Source organism: Hesperophylax consimilis, chromosome 13 (assembly GCF_061612785.1).
Source record: "Hesperophylax consimilis isolate HC1 chromosome 13, BYU_Hcon_1.0, whole genome shotgun sequence".
Classification (NCBI taxonomy): Eukaryota; Metazoa; Arthropoda; class Insecta; order Trichoptera; family Limnephilidae; genus Hesperophylax; species Hesperophylax consimilis.
In genome coordinates, this window is record NC_142848.1 from 27,349,220 (window position 1) to 27,367,741 (window position 18,522).

General features: G+C 33.0%; 2 protein-coding genes across 5 annotated transcripts in view; one reads left to right on the forward strand and one right to left on the reverse strand.

The window, feature by feature from the left end:
• The window catches only part of ITP (ion transport peptide), a 65,755-nt gene extending 52,670 nt beyond the window's left edge, over positions 1-13,085 (reverse strand). Inside the window, exon 1 of the mRNA XM_089638926.1 lies at positions 12,951-13,085. The gene's annotated coding sequence lies outside the window, so the exon portion shown is untranslated. The remainder of the gene's footprint in view (positions 1-12,950) is intronic.
• LOC149418695 (peroxisomal leader peptide-processing protease) overlaps positions 1-18,522 on the forward strand; it is a 105,538-nt gene that overhangs the window by 13,472 nt on the left and 73,544 nt on the right. The window contains exon 1 of one of the 4 annotated variants that reach the window (XM_089638921.1): positions 11,395-11,446. The exons of 1 other annotated variant lie outside the window; for it this stretch is intronic. The gene's annotated coding sequence lies outside the window, so the exon portion shown is untranslated. Of the gene's footprint in view, positions 1-11,394; positions 11,561-13,353; positions 13,488-18,522 lie in introns of those variants that run through there. 2 more of the 4 variants (XM_089638920.1, XM_089638923.1) reach the window with 2 other exon arrangements.

Sequence of the window (18,522 nt, forward strand, 5' to 3'; positions counted from 1 at the left end):
AATTCTGATAGCACAGTATTTATGTTAGCCTGGGGCCCATCCAAGTGCGAAATGCCAACGGAAGTGGCGCCATCTTGTGGCGAATTCTAGAATTAGAAAACCGATTGACAGCGGTTAGAGTAGATGTACCCAGTATCAAGGTATAAATGCAATGGTTTTATATTGTATTATTATATGGTATTGGAGTATACTTAGACATGTTATTTGCGTTTAGCTTTGGTGTAGCCGTCAATTACCGGATACCAAGAGCTGTTGAGCTTAGCTCCGTCGTCTCTATTGATATTAAATGGATTTTTGTAGATTTCAATTGCCTCCATAATCAGGCGTGATCTATAAGTTTTGGGTCTTCCCAGGACCTCGGGAGCAAATCCAAAGTAATGGCCGGTTTCAATTAAATGTTCGGCGATTGCCGATTTATCAGGGTGGCCAAGTTTACAAGCACGAAAATGTTCTGCTATCCTTTTGGAAATCGTCCGCTCTGTCTGGCCTATATAAACCTTGTCACAACCAGAGCAGCTGAGTTTGTACACTCCATCTGCTTCCAGAGGAAACTTAGTCTTTGCAGACCTCAGTAGGTCTTGGATTTTGGTGGTGGTTCCGAAGACAGTTTTGATGTTTTCTTTTCTCAACAGCCTTGGCCACTTGGCCAACCACCAACTTGGCCACCCTGATAAATCGGCAATCGCCGAACATTTAATTGAAACCGGCCATTACTTTGGATTTGCTCCCGAGGTCCTGGGAAGACCCAAAACTTATAGATCACGCCTGATTATGGAGGCAATTGAAATCTACAAAAATCCATTTAATATCAATAGAGACGACGGAGCTAAGCTCAACAGCTCTTGGTATCCGGTAATTGACGGCTACACCAAAGCTAAACGCAAAAAACATGTCTAAGTATACTCCAATACCATATAATAATACAATATAAAACCATTGCATTTATACCTTGATACTGGGTACATCTACTCTAACCGCTGTCAATCGGTTTTCTAATTCTAGAATTCGCCACAAGATGGTGCCACTTCCGTTGGCATTTCGCACTTGGATGGGCCCCAGGCTAACATAAATACTGTGCTTTCAGAATTCGCCACAAGATGTCGCCACTTCCGTTGGCATTTCGCACTTGGACGGGTGTTCATAATTTAGATGTTAGACTTTGTATTTACGCAAACCTCAAAGGAAAATAACTCAGTTCGGCAACATTATTTTTTTCCTGGAATATAACTTCTTAGCATTAGTACCTACCTACTTCCCTGCACGTATCTGGGATAATTTCCTGCTTGAACGATATCGTCCGAAGTTCGCACTCTCTGACGTATATGATACGTAGTGCAGGAATCCCCACACGAAAACTGGATGGTTAACCTCTTGTTTATGGTTCGACTGCCTCTGTTAGGAACTTACAGTAGGATCTCGATTTACTAGAAAGATAAAAAAAAATCGTTTGCCCGGTTGACACTGGACTGATTATACGCAAAAGAAGTGCGTTCCACAGTATCGTAAAATGACTTTTCGACTTCTTATTTTTTCTCTGCTGGTTAGTAAATAATACTAGGGGATCGGTGAGAGTCTAAGCTAGGAAAGCAGCTTCGGGAATGGCCGGAAAGTTGTGGAGTTAAAATGTTCTGCGCTCTTTTTATATGACTGTTTTGAGAATTGAATCCGTGTTTTTTTAAAGAAGTATTATAAGAATAACATAATATATTATGTTGAAAGGAAATAAATCGATTACCCGCCGTGAATGTCAAACCTGGTTCGTGCAGTTCCTCGCGTAGGTACTCTGTCCATTCAACCAGACTATCGACTATCCACCATCTCAAATGGTTCTTATTTCAGATAAAATTTACATAATAAAGCAAATAAGATTATATTTTGTGATATTATATGTAAAGAAAGCGGACGAAAGACTGCTTTCAATGCTTAGATAGATTATTAATGTTTGCTCATTATTAAATATGAATCTTAAATCTCTCAGTCGTTGATTTCCAAACATACAAACGGTTAGTTAAAAACTGGATTGCAGGCCTTACAAATGAATGATTTCCTGATAAACTTTTATATTATATCGTGCCTTGGTAAAAATATTCGAATTTCCGTGTTCTGGCATCGTGATAATATATTCGTAATTTACTAAAAGTTTATCAGGAAACCTGTTAATTTATTTGCCTGCAATCCCGTTTTAAACCGGAAGTTCTAAAGAGATTCTTTATAAATTTGCAATACTTATTTTTCTCCGTGCAGATCAATTCATAATTTAAAACGCTTCAATAGTAAGCGTTTTGATACAATTCACGACAAAAGCAATTTCTTCTGGTAAATCCATGCCAAATAATGATTAAATATTTTAGCTACCACGTCAAAATAAAGTTCTAAACCCCTGACAACCAAAATAACATATCGTAACGTGACAGGATTACAGGAGACATTAACACATTTTCTATTGACTAGAGTAACTTTTACTATTTACAAAAAAAAACTTTTTTTAAAGGTCCCGGATAAACCGCTATACGGTTAAGCTTAAAATCTATATTCTGCTGTATGTACTAATATAATCACTACAAGAGGAATGTATATAACCAGGATACCTACACCAATAAACAACTAATTTGCGGTGAGAGAAAATTTTCACCGACCTTTGCGGTTTATTTTCAGCAATACCTTCTGCGGACTTATTTAACCGGATGGTTTAACCGTTTTTGGTTGATTTGACAGTTTCCTTATGCGCTGGAAATATCCACACTACTGTGAAACTGCTATCAAGATTGTTACTAATAATCAATTATTGACGTAAAATCAATAGCTGTGGGTATTTTCTGCAATTATTGGTTTTGGTATAAAAGAAAAGTTTTAATTTCAATTAAGAGTTCACCTGTGTAGTGAAGGACAATTTTTAGATTTTTTAAAATTTGAAATTACTAAAGTACAGTACAATTTCAACACATTGCTTATTTGCTTATTTCCGGAGGAAATAAAGATATTGCCGACAAACTGCTTTGGCAGTTTAGCGGGTGCTTGTAATGAAGAATGAAAAAAATAGCTTCCCGATTCGAATTGATCAAAAAAAAAATGATGCAATTTACTTTAAAATAATGTATTAAAAAAACAAGACTTGTGATTTTTTTATTGTTTTTGTGTTTAATTCGTAGAACTGCATTTAATATATTTTTTTAATTTAATTAAAATCAAATTTAATAAAATAATTACTAATACTGCAAGTATTTTTTGGTTTTTGTTATTGTTACAGCTGTTTCGGCTTTCAATGCCATTTTAAAACTGTGGTTATAACCACGTTTAGACGACTTATTTATATGATTCTATTTTACCCCCTCCCAATTTAAAATGATTTATTACCGGTTAAACCGATTTACTGATAAAATAATTGTGAAAACACATTTCATATTCTGTGGGGGTGTTTCTAAGTCTGTTTTCCCCACATTAATGTTATCTTAATTGTTTAATAATGATGTAGCAGTTATTAATTTATTTAAATGTGTTATATTGTTTAGGTTTTGTGAACATAATTCCCCGCTTCTAAGACTTGTGAACATAATATGGAACATTGATTGGGTAATAATTGTTTAAAAAATCAACTAATAATAAACAAACATTTTTAAACTATAATACGAAAAAAAATATTTTAATTAATGCACGTACTCAATATTTTTTTGGTTTGACAAAGATTTGAACCGCATTCCCCAGGGACTGGCTTTTAATTGCAGTGAACTTTTAAAATGTCTTTTATAATTAAAAAAAATGGTTTGACTGAGGATTCAACCTTCCTCCCTAGGAACTGACTAAAATGGGTGTGTGTGCGTATGTGTGTCGAATAGTCATCGATAACGAGGCTATCTGCCGAGTTTCAGCTCGATCGGATGTCGGGAACTGGGTTTATTTCCACTTTCAAGATTCCAAGAAACCAACATTGAAATTGAGATAGGTGTATTTAAAAAAATAAATTGCAGTACAGTTTTACTCTTATTAAAGTAAATGTTATAATTATAGTTACCGTCGCCAGAGTTGACAAGTTGACATGAACAAAGTACTCACAAAGATTTATTACATGTGTATTCACCATCCTTCAATTATTTTATGAGACCAAGGACGGGTTGTTTTAGAAAATTTTAACAATTCATCAAATTTCACAGTTAATTTTCAATGACTGTGAAAGTTCTATTATTATTTCAGTTCTGTGAAGCAACTGGCCCATGTTGATAAAGTAATAAAACTTTAATAGGATTTTCCCAGAACTTTTATTTTTATTTTATGAAATGTTCAAATTCTCTGAAACAACCCGTCCTTAGACTGAGAAAAGATAATTCTGGATGAATCTGAAAAAAACCTTTTAAATATTAATATACACCCATTATTATTCTTATTATTATTATTAATTACATCGCATATTATTTGCTTTTGTTTTATGAGTCACACCACCAACAGCAACATGTATAAAAAAGTATTAATATGGATTCTATATTGGATGAAGAACTAAATGACGACAAGGAAATCAATATCAACATAGATGACCCATCAGTATGTAATGAATTTCTTAACCATTCTGCTCTCTCTATATATTGTATGAATATAAGATGCATAAAAAAAAATTTCGATGATACTATAGCTGTTCTCGACGCAATACAACATAGATTTGGCATTATCGTTTTTAGTGAGGCTTGGTTGAAAGATTCAATCTATATCCCAAGTATTACTGGATATTCATCACATAGCACCAAAAAAAATTATTTACAAAATGATGGAGTTGTCGTTTACACTCGGAATGATGTCATAGTTTCTGTTGAAGAAATAACTATTCCACATGCCAACTGTCTTAAATTACAACTACCTTATAATGTATGTGTTTTAGCAGTTTATAGATCTCCTTCTCAAGCACACATTGATACCTTTCTTGACCACCTAAATGACTTACTACGTTCTGTATCAACACATAACCATGAAGTGATTTTATGTGGTGATATAAATATAAATATTCTGGATATGAACAGCATAAAAAGTGAACAATATCTTTCACTTTTGATTTACCACGGTCTAAAACCATTAATTATTTCACCGACTAGAGTAACATCAAGTACTGAGAGTTGTATTGATCACATTATGGTTAAGTCAAAAGACGATCCTCAGAGTGCTGTATTCAGGACCAGTATTACAGACCATTTTGCTACATTATTGAAATATCCTAAATCCAGAGTAACAAAATCAAAAAAAATAGACGTAAAGCTTAGACTAACTGTGGATAATGACCTACTAAATTCGACACTGAAAGAGGAAACATGGGATACAGTCTTATCCACCAGTGATGTCAATACTGCAGCTGATAATTTCATAAGACGTCTAAAATTACATATTGGAAATTGCTCATATACTAAGAGAATCCATTGTAATAAAAAGCACTTGAAACCATGGATAACTTCTGGAATTGTTAACTGCCTCATTAAACGTGACAAATTACACAAGAGTTGTCGTAAAAAACCAAATAATATCGAACTGTTTGCACATTATAAAAGATACAGAAATTGGTGTTCTAAAATTATAAAAACGACCAAACAGACATATTATAAAGGGAAGCTTCACGAGGTAAAAGGAAACATAAAGCAAGAATGGAAAATAATAAAACAAGCATTGGATTTGCAAAAGGAATCAGTGCCCATAAATAAACTGAAAGTAAATAATAACATTGTATCCATAAATGATAATCCAACAGTCATTACTAACCATGTGAATAATTTTTTTAGTGATATAGGTCAAAATTTTGCTAATCTTTTGTGTAGTGCAAATAACACCAGTGAAGAATCTTTAGTAAAAAATTATAATCCAACACAATCTATGCAAAATGCCTGCTTTGAATTCAAACCAACGAATTGTAATGAAGTTTTAAATGTGATTAATGAGCTAAAATCAGGTTTTTCGAGTGGAAATGACAATATAAGTACAATGGTCTACAAACAAAATGCTTCTGAACTAGTAATACCTATTACACACATTGTAAATGTTAGTTTTGAGAATGGCTTGTTCCCTAATCATTGCAAAAATTCCGAAGTTATTCCTTTATTTAAAGGAGGAGATAACAAAGATGTAAATAACTATCGACCTATCTCCTTGCTAAATACGTTATCAAAAATAATAGAGAAATTAGCTAAAATTAGGTTGATGTCTTATGTAAAAAGATATGAAATTCTCTCAGATAATCAATTTGGCTTCCGAGAGAACATGGGAACAAGTGATGCTGCTTTAAAAATGATTACCACAGTCGTAGAAGCTCTTGATACTGGCAATAAAGCAATGGCCGTCTTTTTAGACTTGTCTAAGGCATTTGATACCGTATCCCACGGTTTACTCTTAAAAAAACTCAGTTCAATGGGTATTGTTAATAAATCTTTAGATTGGTTCAGATCATATCTTGAAAATAGAACACAGAGAGTAATAATTAATGATCACATTAGCTCAAATAAATCAATTGTATATGGTGTTCCTCAAGGTAGTGTTCTGGGTCCAATTCTATTTTTGTTATATATTAACGACCTCTGTAAACTGAAATTTTCTGGATCTTCAATTGTATTTGCAGATGACACTGTCTTGGTGTTTGCTGCTGACACGTGGAACGAAACGTATGCTAAGTGCGAGGCAGGATTAAGGGCAGTCAAAAATTGGCTTGATCAAAACTTGTTAACCTTAAACATGAACAAAACTAAATATATTACTTTTAGCATTTCCTCTGTAAATCAACCATCTTTGGAACGTTCATTAAAAATACATTGTTGTGTGCAGGAGTGTAACTGTCAATCTTTGGAAAGAGTAGACAACATCAAATACCTGGGTTTAATTATTGATAAAAATTTAAAATGGAACAATCACATTACTACATTAAGAAACAAAATAAGAAGGCTAGCCTACATTTTCAAAAATCTAAGAAACATATTGGACAAAGTTACATTAAAAACTGTATATTATGCTCTAGTTCAATCAATGCTTTCATATAATGTTGTCTGTTGGGGTTCTTGTAACAAGACTACCTTAGAGCCTTTGAATGTTGCGCAAAAATTAATTTTAAAAATAATGTATAAGAGAAATTTTATGTATCCATCAAAGTTATTATATAGTGAAAGCAAAATTATGACAATAAGGCAGTTGTACATAATACAGGCTCTCTGTAAATTTTTCAACAACACTATTACTGCCAAAAGATCTCAACAAGTGCGCATCACTAGAATGGGTTCTTCTTTAATGTATCAGCCGGTGTATACCAGAACATCCTTCGGACAAAGGAGTTTTTCATATAAAGCTCCGTTGCTATATAATATGCTTGGAGAAAATATAAAAACTATAGGTACGTTAAATTCATTCAAGAAAATGGTCAAAATCTCCGTACTAGCTGAGAATGATGATTTTGGATCACCCATGTTGTCGCTTATATCATAATTCCTTGTGGAAGCTCTGTTTCGATACAATCCTTATTTACTTACTGCGCATGCACTTATTTACTTCTAAAATAACTTTTGGTTATTTATTATTATGTTACTTATTATTATTATTATCTACTTAATTATCGTATTAATATTTACTTTAATTATTGTCTAGCTAAAATATTTACTTACTTACTTTTTATTATAATATTATCTACTTACCTATCGGTTATTATTTACCTTTTTTTATCTAGTTATTTTTTATTTTTTCTTATTTCTTTATCTTATCAGTATGGTTTCCTATGCCTGTGTCTGATAAGCCAGCACAGGTACCTTGTACTTTAGTTAACAGAAGAATATTATTGTTGCCAACTTACTTAATAATGCTTCTTTTCTTTTCTTTTCTTTTGTTGACTTTTTTGTTTTTTGTTTTTATTTTTTTCATACATTTCTTACTAAAATTTTGTTTATTTTTGTCTACCGGTCTCGAAACGTCCGTGTCATAAACTTTTCTTTTTTTGTTTAAATTTAATTTAATGTTGTTATTATTTTAAATTTACATATATGTATTTTTTAAATGATATTATTGTAAAGCTGCACATCTTGATACAGGAATGCCCTAGTGAGATGTGCAGAGTATGCTTTTTATGTAAAAACTGTTTTTTGAATTAAATAAATAAATAAATAAATAAATAAATAAATAAATATTAAAAATCATGCTAATGTAAAATTTTTCGAATATTCGTGAAAAAAATTCTAAAATCAAGCCATTTCTTAGGACGGGTTGTTTCGGAGAATCTGAACAATTCATCAAATTTCAACGTTCATTTTCAAGTTCTGTGAAAGATTTTTTCAAGTTCTGTTTTTATTTCAGTTTTGTCGAGCAACTAGCCTACAATGATATAAAGACAGAACTTGAATAAGTCTTTCACAGAACCCGAAAATGAACGTTGAAATTTGATGAATTGTTCAAATTCTCCGAAACAACCCGTCCTAAAGATTCCAGCAATCCTAAAATTCTATAATCTGAACAGGCTCGCTTATTAACAGTTCGGATTACAGAATTACTGATCATTATATAGTTTACTGTTCTGTTAGTATTGTTTTCCATTTTACGATAAAAACAATAAGAAGGCGTAAACAGGACAAAAGGCTGTTTCTCAGTGACGTTTGGCAAGTACATCACTGTAGGAAGCGTACATAAGCACTAATACACACATCTCTATGTTTGGGTTGTTTGAGTAACTTCTAAGCGATCGATCTATATAGGTATCTACCTGCCTGATTAATTTTCGAGGTGCACGCTTAAAAAAGGGACTGCAAGCCTTTAAAGAATGAATTGACAGGTGTCCTAATAAACTATCATTAAAATACGAATGTTTAATAGCGATGTCGGAACAGGTGTTTCAACATAAACAATTCGAATATTTTCGCATTTCATCATTGTGTACGGAACAAACGCAGGAACACGTGTTCCGATATATTATAATGATAAAACAATTTAAATTTAAATTTCAAACAATTTACATATCACAAAAACTAATAATAAAAACCATATTAAAAAAAACCCTATTCATATTCGTCCAAACTTTTATTCAAACAATTTAAGGTCAGAAAATTAAGTGCATTATACTTCTACCATGCAACATTACAAATTTATAAAAACAACATTCAAAATAAAATTGCGCCCTTTAAAAATAACAGAAATCTTAGACAAACGTCAATACTTCCTACTCCTAAATGTAAAAAAAACAATAGGACAGTTCAACCATGAATATCTCGGAGTTAAATTTTTTAACTCATTACCAGAAAAAAATAGAAACATGAATGCAAATATAAACGAATTCAAAAGCCACCTTAAAAAGTATTCCGGAACAGTTGAACTGAATCATATCAAATATAAACCAATATAACAACACCCCCCATACACACAAGCCCTGCTTATTTATGGGGGTACATCAAATACTTATATTATATTATATTATGTAATTAATAACTGTTTTCTATTGTGTAATGTAATTCGTGTAGCTTTTTTTACTAATAAAAAAAAAATATATATATGAATGTACTAAAAGTTTATTAGGAAATGACAAGCCCTCTCGTTATTAACAGGATTTTAATAAATTGGCAGTACCTACTCATTTTCTCCGTTTGATTCCATTTCAGTAAATTTGCAGAGTATTTTACAAGAATTTCTAAAAATATTAATTTCCTTATTACTTCATTCCCTGAATCAATATTTGAATACAAAGCCACACCACAGTTTATTAAAATACGTTTATTATTATCAATGTATTTGTTCAGGATTTGAAAGAAACCACTTATCGAGGATAGAATATGATGTTTATTTCGATAAGTGGAATCAATTAATCTGTATTTATACAAAAAAAATATATTTGTACAACCTTAGGCACGTACCTTTATAACTATATACCTAATTGTTTAGAGAATTAAGCATGACAAAAGATGACAACGAAAATGTGTGACGTCATTGTAGGTATACTTACCTACCGATTTGAAAGAAACCCGATGTCGTCAATGGGATATTTTCACAACATATGAATACTGTTAAAATGTGTGGAAGATTTAAAGTTTATTTTTCTGATTATCGTATTAAAAATAAGCAATTTAAATATTTTCATTATATCATATTTCAGTCCGGAATGGTTCCAATTGGCTACAACGTCATTATGACATAGATACAACCAACACGTCTGGTAAGACGGCTGTCACCAACGCCGCCAAATTCACGAATAAAAAAGAACATGTGGATTTGGCAACAATTTTGTTCTTCTTTTTTTTTCTTTTTACTATCAATATTTACATGTGTTTTTCGATATCTGTCTCACTAGGATATACGTGTGTCGAGACAGACTTATTGGATACATAAATGAGTATTTACGTATTATTTGATACATGCATAACTATAACTAAAATATAAATTATAAAGTTGTATACATTTAAAACCGTGAAGACATAATGGAAAGTGTAAGTTATCGTACAGGGATAACAATGTTAGAAAATGTATACGAAAAAGTTAAGATAAAATAGTTAATGAAATAATAAATGGAAGTTAATATAACCAGTATAACCTAAGATAGCATATATAACAATATTTAATTGCATTAAATGATAGAACTCTTGATCTTAGATCTGTCTTGGCTGATCATCCAAGACTTGGTGTCTGTTTTATATTTCAAAATTGAAAATGGCAAATTTTAAATCGTTGCAGCAAATATAAAAAAATTCTAAATATAAATTTTCAATAAAAATACCTTAGTTATCGTAACTTTTTTCGAGAATAAAAAATACCATTGAAAATACAACTTTATAACTACATAGTTCCTTGGTTCAAATCCTAGATGCGACTGAATTTTTTTCTGATTTTTCTGTCTCAAATTTTCGATTGAGAGTCGCTAAAATTGTCTTCAAAGATTCCAATATTTCTTCTATTTTTTATTTATATTAAAAGCGTGAATAATAAATCATTTATGTTTTTATAATGAGGAGTATGCGCGAATGTGGACAGTAAAATTATTGAATAAATTTCAGGCGAAATTAATAAGATTGCGAAAGGGATCCTTAGATCTGATATTTGTACACTTAGAGCGAATGAAAGCGGGAAATAATGCCACTAGAATATTAAAACAAGAAGTAGATGACATCAGAAAAAGACATGGCATGAACAAGTTAATCAAATTCTGGATTCTGGTATATGAATAATTTAATTATAATAGAAGAAAATCACGAAGTTTTTTGGCGGTCCATCCTCTCTGTCATCAGTGAGGAGAAATTGCGTAATGGTTAGTTAGCAAGTTAAAAAAGTCTAAATGTAGAAAGTTTTTCAAATGAAGCGAATACGATTATTGCACAATATAATATGCAATAGATAAAATTTAGATAAGTTCACAAAAATAATAAATAGTAGCGTAAAAATACATCAGATAACGGCCTCTGTGTACTTTGTTCCCGAGCAGCCCGAGCCTAACTTCACACTGGTCCCATAGAACTGTCATTCGCTGTCAAAGGTTTTTGCTTGTGGTATTTTCGAATTTTCGTAACAAATATGTGCAATAAGTTCATTTTAAGTATAAAATAAGATAATCAGAACATAATTTCGTGTAAATCTGGCGATTTTTAAGGTAAGATCTTGCTATTCATTGTAATTGTTTTAATGTTTACAATCTGACGTCAACATAACCACAAATAATGTTGACAGCGTTCAGATTAGAATACGTTCTAGCGCGAAGGTGGGAAAACTATTCAATACGAACTACTACACTGACAAATATGTTTCAAATGTCAACGTTGTAAAATAATACGGTAGCTCTTGTGATATTTTTACGTTAAACGAATTCAAAGAAACTGTTTACAAACAATACGGTAATTTTATTTATTTATTCACGCCACGGAAGTTTTATGTATACATTATTAAATGTGTAGATAAAATGAGCATTAATGATATAAGTAGGTAAAATACAAGTATGTAGTTTCATTATCATAATAAATTGTACATGTGCATTTATGTTAACAAGAGTAAATAATAAAATAAATAAATTTGCTTACTGAAAGTAATCGTATAAAATGGTTTTGGTAAATTTTTGAAAAATAAAAATTCAGAATACAGCTACAAAGATTTTGAATTATTACAATGTACGCTTGCGATGTACTCGTGGCCTGGCTTATTTCAGCGTATCGTTCGCCCACACTGCACGGCGATATGCTGAAACAGGCCAAGCCATGAGAGTATGGCGTCCCTGACACAGGCATAACGCAGGCCATACATTACGCTACACGCATCATGGCTTGGACTATTTCAGCATATCGCTCACCATACATTACTAATGGGAATGTATGAGGAACGATATCCTGAAATACGCCAAGCTACGAAAATATCTTTAGTCAACTATTTACGTCTTCAATCAAAGTTTAAAATTTCACGTATTTTGACAGTTTCGACAACCATGTTTTTGATCTGACATTTGTCGTAGATTAAGTTTGAATGTGAAGAAATAGGCATATTAACCCAAACTAAGAACTTAATAAACTATTTTGTGCTTATTGTTTCGTCTCCCGGACATAAATAATCGTCGTCTCTTGTAATAATGAAGCTGAAACCATTTGTTATTTAATTTTAAAAAATGTGTGTTATGTCCAACGATTCTGAATAATTACCATTATTATTTTATGTTTCAGCGCAGTCTGCAATTTGCAATTAAGTTTTTTTGTGTAATTTTCAATATTTTAACGATTTTTTATGTTTCAAAATGCTTTCACGTTTCCAGGAACCATAAAACTAACAATTATATCGAAATTTATCAACATTCTGATAAAAGATAACGAAATTCTAAGATTTTTGCGTTTAATGATTTGAGTTTGCAATCTTGCTTTTATATCTGCCCCATCATTTATTTGGTAAGAATAAAATCAATTGTTTTTGTCACGCCGACAAAAAATGTTTTGCAAGCAATGGGCTATAAAAAAAACAATTCCATAGTATGGCTGTTCACAAAATTTCGTGCAGTTACTTACCTAATATGTTGTAGTGGTCTGGGTTGAAAAATGTGACTCTTTTTTTTCGCTTTGTATTCTTTTCGAATTTAATTAAATGTCGCATCACGGAATAATTATCGCAGATCACAATGAACTATTTTAACAATAACACACGTACAAACACTGCAAGATCTGAAAACGTCTCGAATCTCAATTAAACATTGAACATCACATGTTTTTTAAAAATATAATTTCACTAATATGTCCCGTTCTTTTGGATGCGTTTGGGGAATCACTGTTTTCTGTGGTTTGCGAAACAATATGCCTGGTTTTTTGTGTGCGTTTAGGACAGTATACTCCCGCGTGTCGTACGATGTTGTCAGACGTCGCTTCCGACTAAACAATGTCCGTGTCGCGTCGTGCCCCTGTCGTGCGGGTGTGTGAGGGAACGTTTAGATACGTGCGAGGCGAACACTACAGGATGCAGCTTATTACTTCTTACTTTAGCGCAGTGTCTGTGTAGAACGATCACTGAAGGAAGATAGGATAAATGAACCGTGATAAATGACACTACATGTCCGATTCAGAATTCACTTTTTATCGTTTACAAGGTCCCAAAAATTAAAGACAGCAAAAAACGCACTACAACTTTTCCATTTTTCTTGTTCGAATCTTTTACATAGTCATTATTATTATTAACTTCTAGTCAAACGCGTTTGTTTTCTGTTTTCACTTTCAATGTAATATGTATCGTATAAAAACTTGGACTAAATGCAACAACAATAAATCCTGGTCACTTAAAACTCCCCACACTAATTATTCAAACAACTCTTTTAGTTCACCGTTGTTGTTTTCATTTGTTTATTTGTGTTGTTTTATTTACTTGTGGTTTGGGTGTTGACTACCTTTAGCTGACCTTGTGACCTCAGCAGTCATTTTGCAGCACAGTTTTGAGTCTGACCTTTACAAAAATATACAATAACACACCCTTGGTGAACACCACAACAGATTTAAAACTTTGAACGAGGACCTTGGGACTTCGAATGGGTTGGAAATTAAAGGAGTTTGGAATATGTGGTTTCGCTCTGTCGGTGACTGTTGGGTCCGAATTAGCGACAGTGGTTCGGAGTTAGCGAGACCCCCTTCCCTGCCCCATCTCCTCCCCCCACCACTGGCTGACCACTCACCTCAGACAATGAGGAGAACTTCCATTCCGTGACTCGAGGAGGATTATATAACCTGTGATTAGCAACGCGTGACAAAAACTAGACATTAATGATTTTTTTCGGAATCAACAGGGATAAATTTTAGGACAGTTTAGTTTGAATTGTTCAATTCTTATAATACTTTTAAAGAATATCGAACAAACAATATAATGCTTGTCTTATTATGTGTTCTCGTCCAGACAGAAATGGTTTTTAAAAACGTCGTTGCGTTCGAGAATTTACATGCATGAGAGACATACAAACGAGTTTTCTGCGTTATGGTTAAAATCATTGTTGCTGGTTATGTGATAAAGGACCATTTTCCGTTAAAAGAAGAGAAAATACAAATCTCTTTACTATGCATCGGAGCCAAATGTCATTAATTTCGTTCAATTCTCTATCAGAACACTCACTAAAACTTTTAAAACGGAGAGTTTTTTTCTGTCTGTTCTCTATGTCAATGCCACTAGTTTCAGCTCGTTATGTCATTTATATATCACGCCATATTTTTATTTTTCTTCGACTTTTAGGGAATAGTTTAAGTGCATTGATATCTATATCATGTTTGAAAGTGGACTCAATATCATCCCTTGAGGAACACCGAGATAATAGTCATTGTCATCTATAATGTATATTATCATTGTAACTGTTCCTTGAAAAAAATACATGAAACGGGATAGCTATCGTGCAGAAATGATCTATTCAAATGAAATTAAGTCACAACTTGAAAAATCTTTGAAAATCGAACGAAACCGGTTAGTATCAGTTTTGTATTAAAATTTATGATCTGCTTCACTCAGGGAACGGAATAGCTGTCTCCGTCCGCACAGGGAATCCGCTCATTATCCAGTTTGCGTGAGGACACCGCCTGCGTCCTGCCGGCACCGCTCCTCCTACCTCTTCCCACCCCCTCCCATTCACACGTGGAAGAGGGAGACGGACGGCGGTCGTAGGTCGCATACCTTCCACGGACTGGGACGTCCTTTGCAACAAATGATTCAAACAAATAATACTAATAATATATAACAGATATTTACGGCGTATTTTACCGCCAGTCAGATGTAACTGGATTTGGCCCTAGTGCTGAGAGTTCTGTTAGAACCTATCTTTTAAAAGCGTCGTATGAATATATGGGTATCGATTCTCCAATTTAGGTCGCTCGCAATCGCCGCCGAAAGTACATAAGTTGGTCGACGTTCTTATTTTTGAGTCTCATTGAAGGGAAACCATATAATTCTTAACCGTCATCTTCGCCATCTCCCTCCCCTTCCCACTCCCTTGAGCCTCAGAGCATATCCCAATCGGGGGTGCCATAGTCCCACTGGCTTCGAACGATTTGGAGAAGTTTACAATGTTTCACCAATGAGCATGATATTCCATTAAAAAGTTCGTATTATATGTAACTATTATGGCTTTAAAACATATTTTCATATAGATCAACTTTCTTTCTTTCACGTACAATTAATAAATCGTAATTTAAAAACGAATGTAACCGTGAGACACTCAAACGCCCTGTGATTGGTCGACGGGTTCTGACAGCACTTAGCCGGCTAAATGCGAACAATTTTGTTCCAAATTGCGCTGCGTATACTCGCACACGCGTCCCTACCGCGGTTTACAAATAATTTCAAAAGAATTCATGTTTTTTTAGAAATTTTACTAAATATATTTATTGAGTTTTTGTTTTCATGCCGACCAGAGTGGGATTGATTTTACTGTTAACCATAGACATATGATTAATTCCTATGTCTGTGCTGTTAAACGACAAAACCGAGGGACGTATGACGTCACGCGTACCCGTCAGATTTCGATTGTTTTAGCGGGCTTTGAAAAATGCAAACTTTGAAAATTATTTTACCTACGATATCAAAAACTGTAAAAAATTCTGGTATTTAAGTTAGAAGGGGAACATAATAAAAAATACAAATGACTGGAATACTCGTATATACAGGACCATACTTACCTGTCAGGTCGCTTTAGTGTTCTTAGAGAGTTGTATGCATATGTACATAATACAAGCAGGGACCACTATATTGGAATCACTACGCATTACAACGTTGTCCATTTTAAGGAAATTAAAGCAAATTTTGCAATGGGCGGTACGGTACAGGGATTTTATTAGAATTTCTAAATATGATTCGTCGCTCAATACGAAACAGATTGGGGTGATAAAGTGTAATTACGTTATTTATTTCTTCATGTTCTCTGTAATACGGTTATACATCAATATACTCGTATTATCTAAGCAACACAAGAAAGGTCTCTCGGTTATTGCATTTAAGGGTATGAAAGTCTACTTTGTCTAGTAAAATTATTTATTGATAACGGAGCCAGATTAGTTATCAATTTATTTTTGTATTTATACTTTTGCTTTCGTCATTTGATTATTTCATACCATCCCAAATGAATCATTCCAAATCTTTAACACGAAAAGGCGATGTTCTTTTTCCTCAATTTTCACCTTGGCCCTTATTATTTCATACGTCTTTTGCAGTTCTTAGAAAATCTGGTGCTTATTTACTCAGTAATTCAGTTACAAGTGGCGTGATATAAAAATACGTGTTCCCAATAAAGTTAATACCGTGAACGGCTCAATTGAGTGTGGTGCCACAATTGCAAGAATCGAGAACTCGGTGGCTTTCTGTTTACCAAAGATAACAAACCATATCAATATAGTACTATGCCTTCGGGCGATTTACGTTTTGTGAATGAATATAGTCCTTGAGACAACAGTGGACTCTAGTGTGAATTGCTGACGAAATGCTCACGTTCTTGAGATATATATTTTTAACGTGCAAAAGTATGACGCCATAAGATTATTGATGTAATAACGATTTTAATACAAGAGGGCTAATATAGCGTCCTTGTGATACGCCGCGCCATTGAAGAAATTTTTAATATGAGTGTCTTCAGGATTGCGTAAAATTGACAGTGAATTTAATTATCAATGTTTCTTAATTAAATTCAATACAATGGTTGCATGATAACTCGACGCAGTGACAATTCAACATCAAAGCCATATTTTTACATATAAACCTAACCTACGTAACCTATTTTTTGTTTCTTCACTTTTCATTTCTTTATATGACTTTTAAAAGTGTGTTGAATTGTAATTTTGATCAGTTATCCGGTCACCGTAATAATGTCATTTACAACGCTATTAAATAGAATAAATAATTACACAATATCTGCCTTTTGGCCGTGTTTCGTGATCCAAATATAAGCCCAATTTGGGCCTATATTTCCATGAAAAACTGTGTTGCACCATGATTACGATATTCAAATGGGATTGCGATAGACAATTTCAGGCAAGTGTAAGAGAGACAGACCGCGTATTAAATGATCTAGAACCGAGTGGTATTAAGTCAGTGGTACATTTGTTTCATGAATATTCATGAATACTAATTATGGAGCTAGTGACTCATAGCCCATTCATATTATTTGTACCTAGTACCTAGTCACCAAAGCAACCTAAATATTATCCGGTGGATACAGTTATACTGGCATTATCTACTGTAGAGGTATATATATATTTGATTACGTAGTAGGTATGTACCTGCGACCGATTTCACCAATCAAACTGAACGTGCGCTGTTATATTAAATCTTCCCCTTGGTGGAAGCGTTCGCGCAGTTTCAACATTCACAAATAACTCAGTCGGAGGAAAACTATAAATTATTTAACATTACGTAAATAATATAATGTTTTCGGGCTAGATAAGACAAGGACGTCTGGAGGCAACTTGTCGAAGCGACAAGTACCAGACCCTGACAGATAGTATCCGAAATGTAATATAAACCATATCAATAATTAATTCAAAAAGACGAGACTGGGAAAATGGAAAAAAATGATGATTATTATTTGTTTAGCAACTAACGTTCAATTATAACAAAATATTACACGAAGTGAAAAATAATGGAAATAAACGAAAAGGTTACGAAATAAATATGAATAAAGTATAGATACATAGAACAGTTATAGGCCTAGTCGTAAGACAGTAGTTATAGGCCTTAGTCGTAAGTCACTAGATATAAGTCTTATATGTAAGTCTCTAGTTTTAAGTCAGTAGTTTTAGTATTAATTATTTAATAAATACATTTGTACAGCGCCCTTGAGGTGATTTTTCACGAAAACGGCGTTATATAAATTATCCAAATATTACTATTATTATTATAAATATACTTTAACTCGGGCTAGTGTGTTCGCTTTTAGGAGCAGCTCATATGATCTCATAGAAATCGTTGTCTCCCTTACCGCCATAGTTAGAAATTTGAATTAAATGGTGTTAGAAAGAAAAAATACCAAGCTTTAAATTCAAAAATTTGACAACAAAATAATTTTTTTATTATTTTTTATTTTTTATTATCAATAAAAAGTTTTTTTTTCGATGTCTGTCTCACTAATTA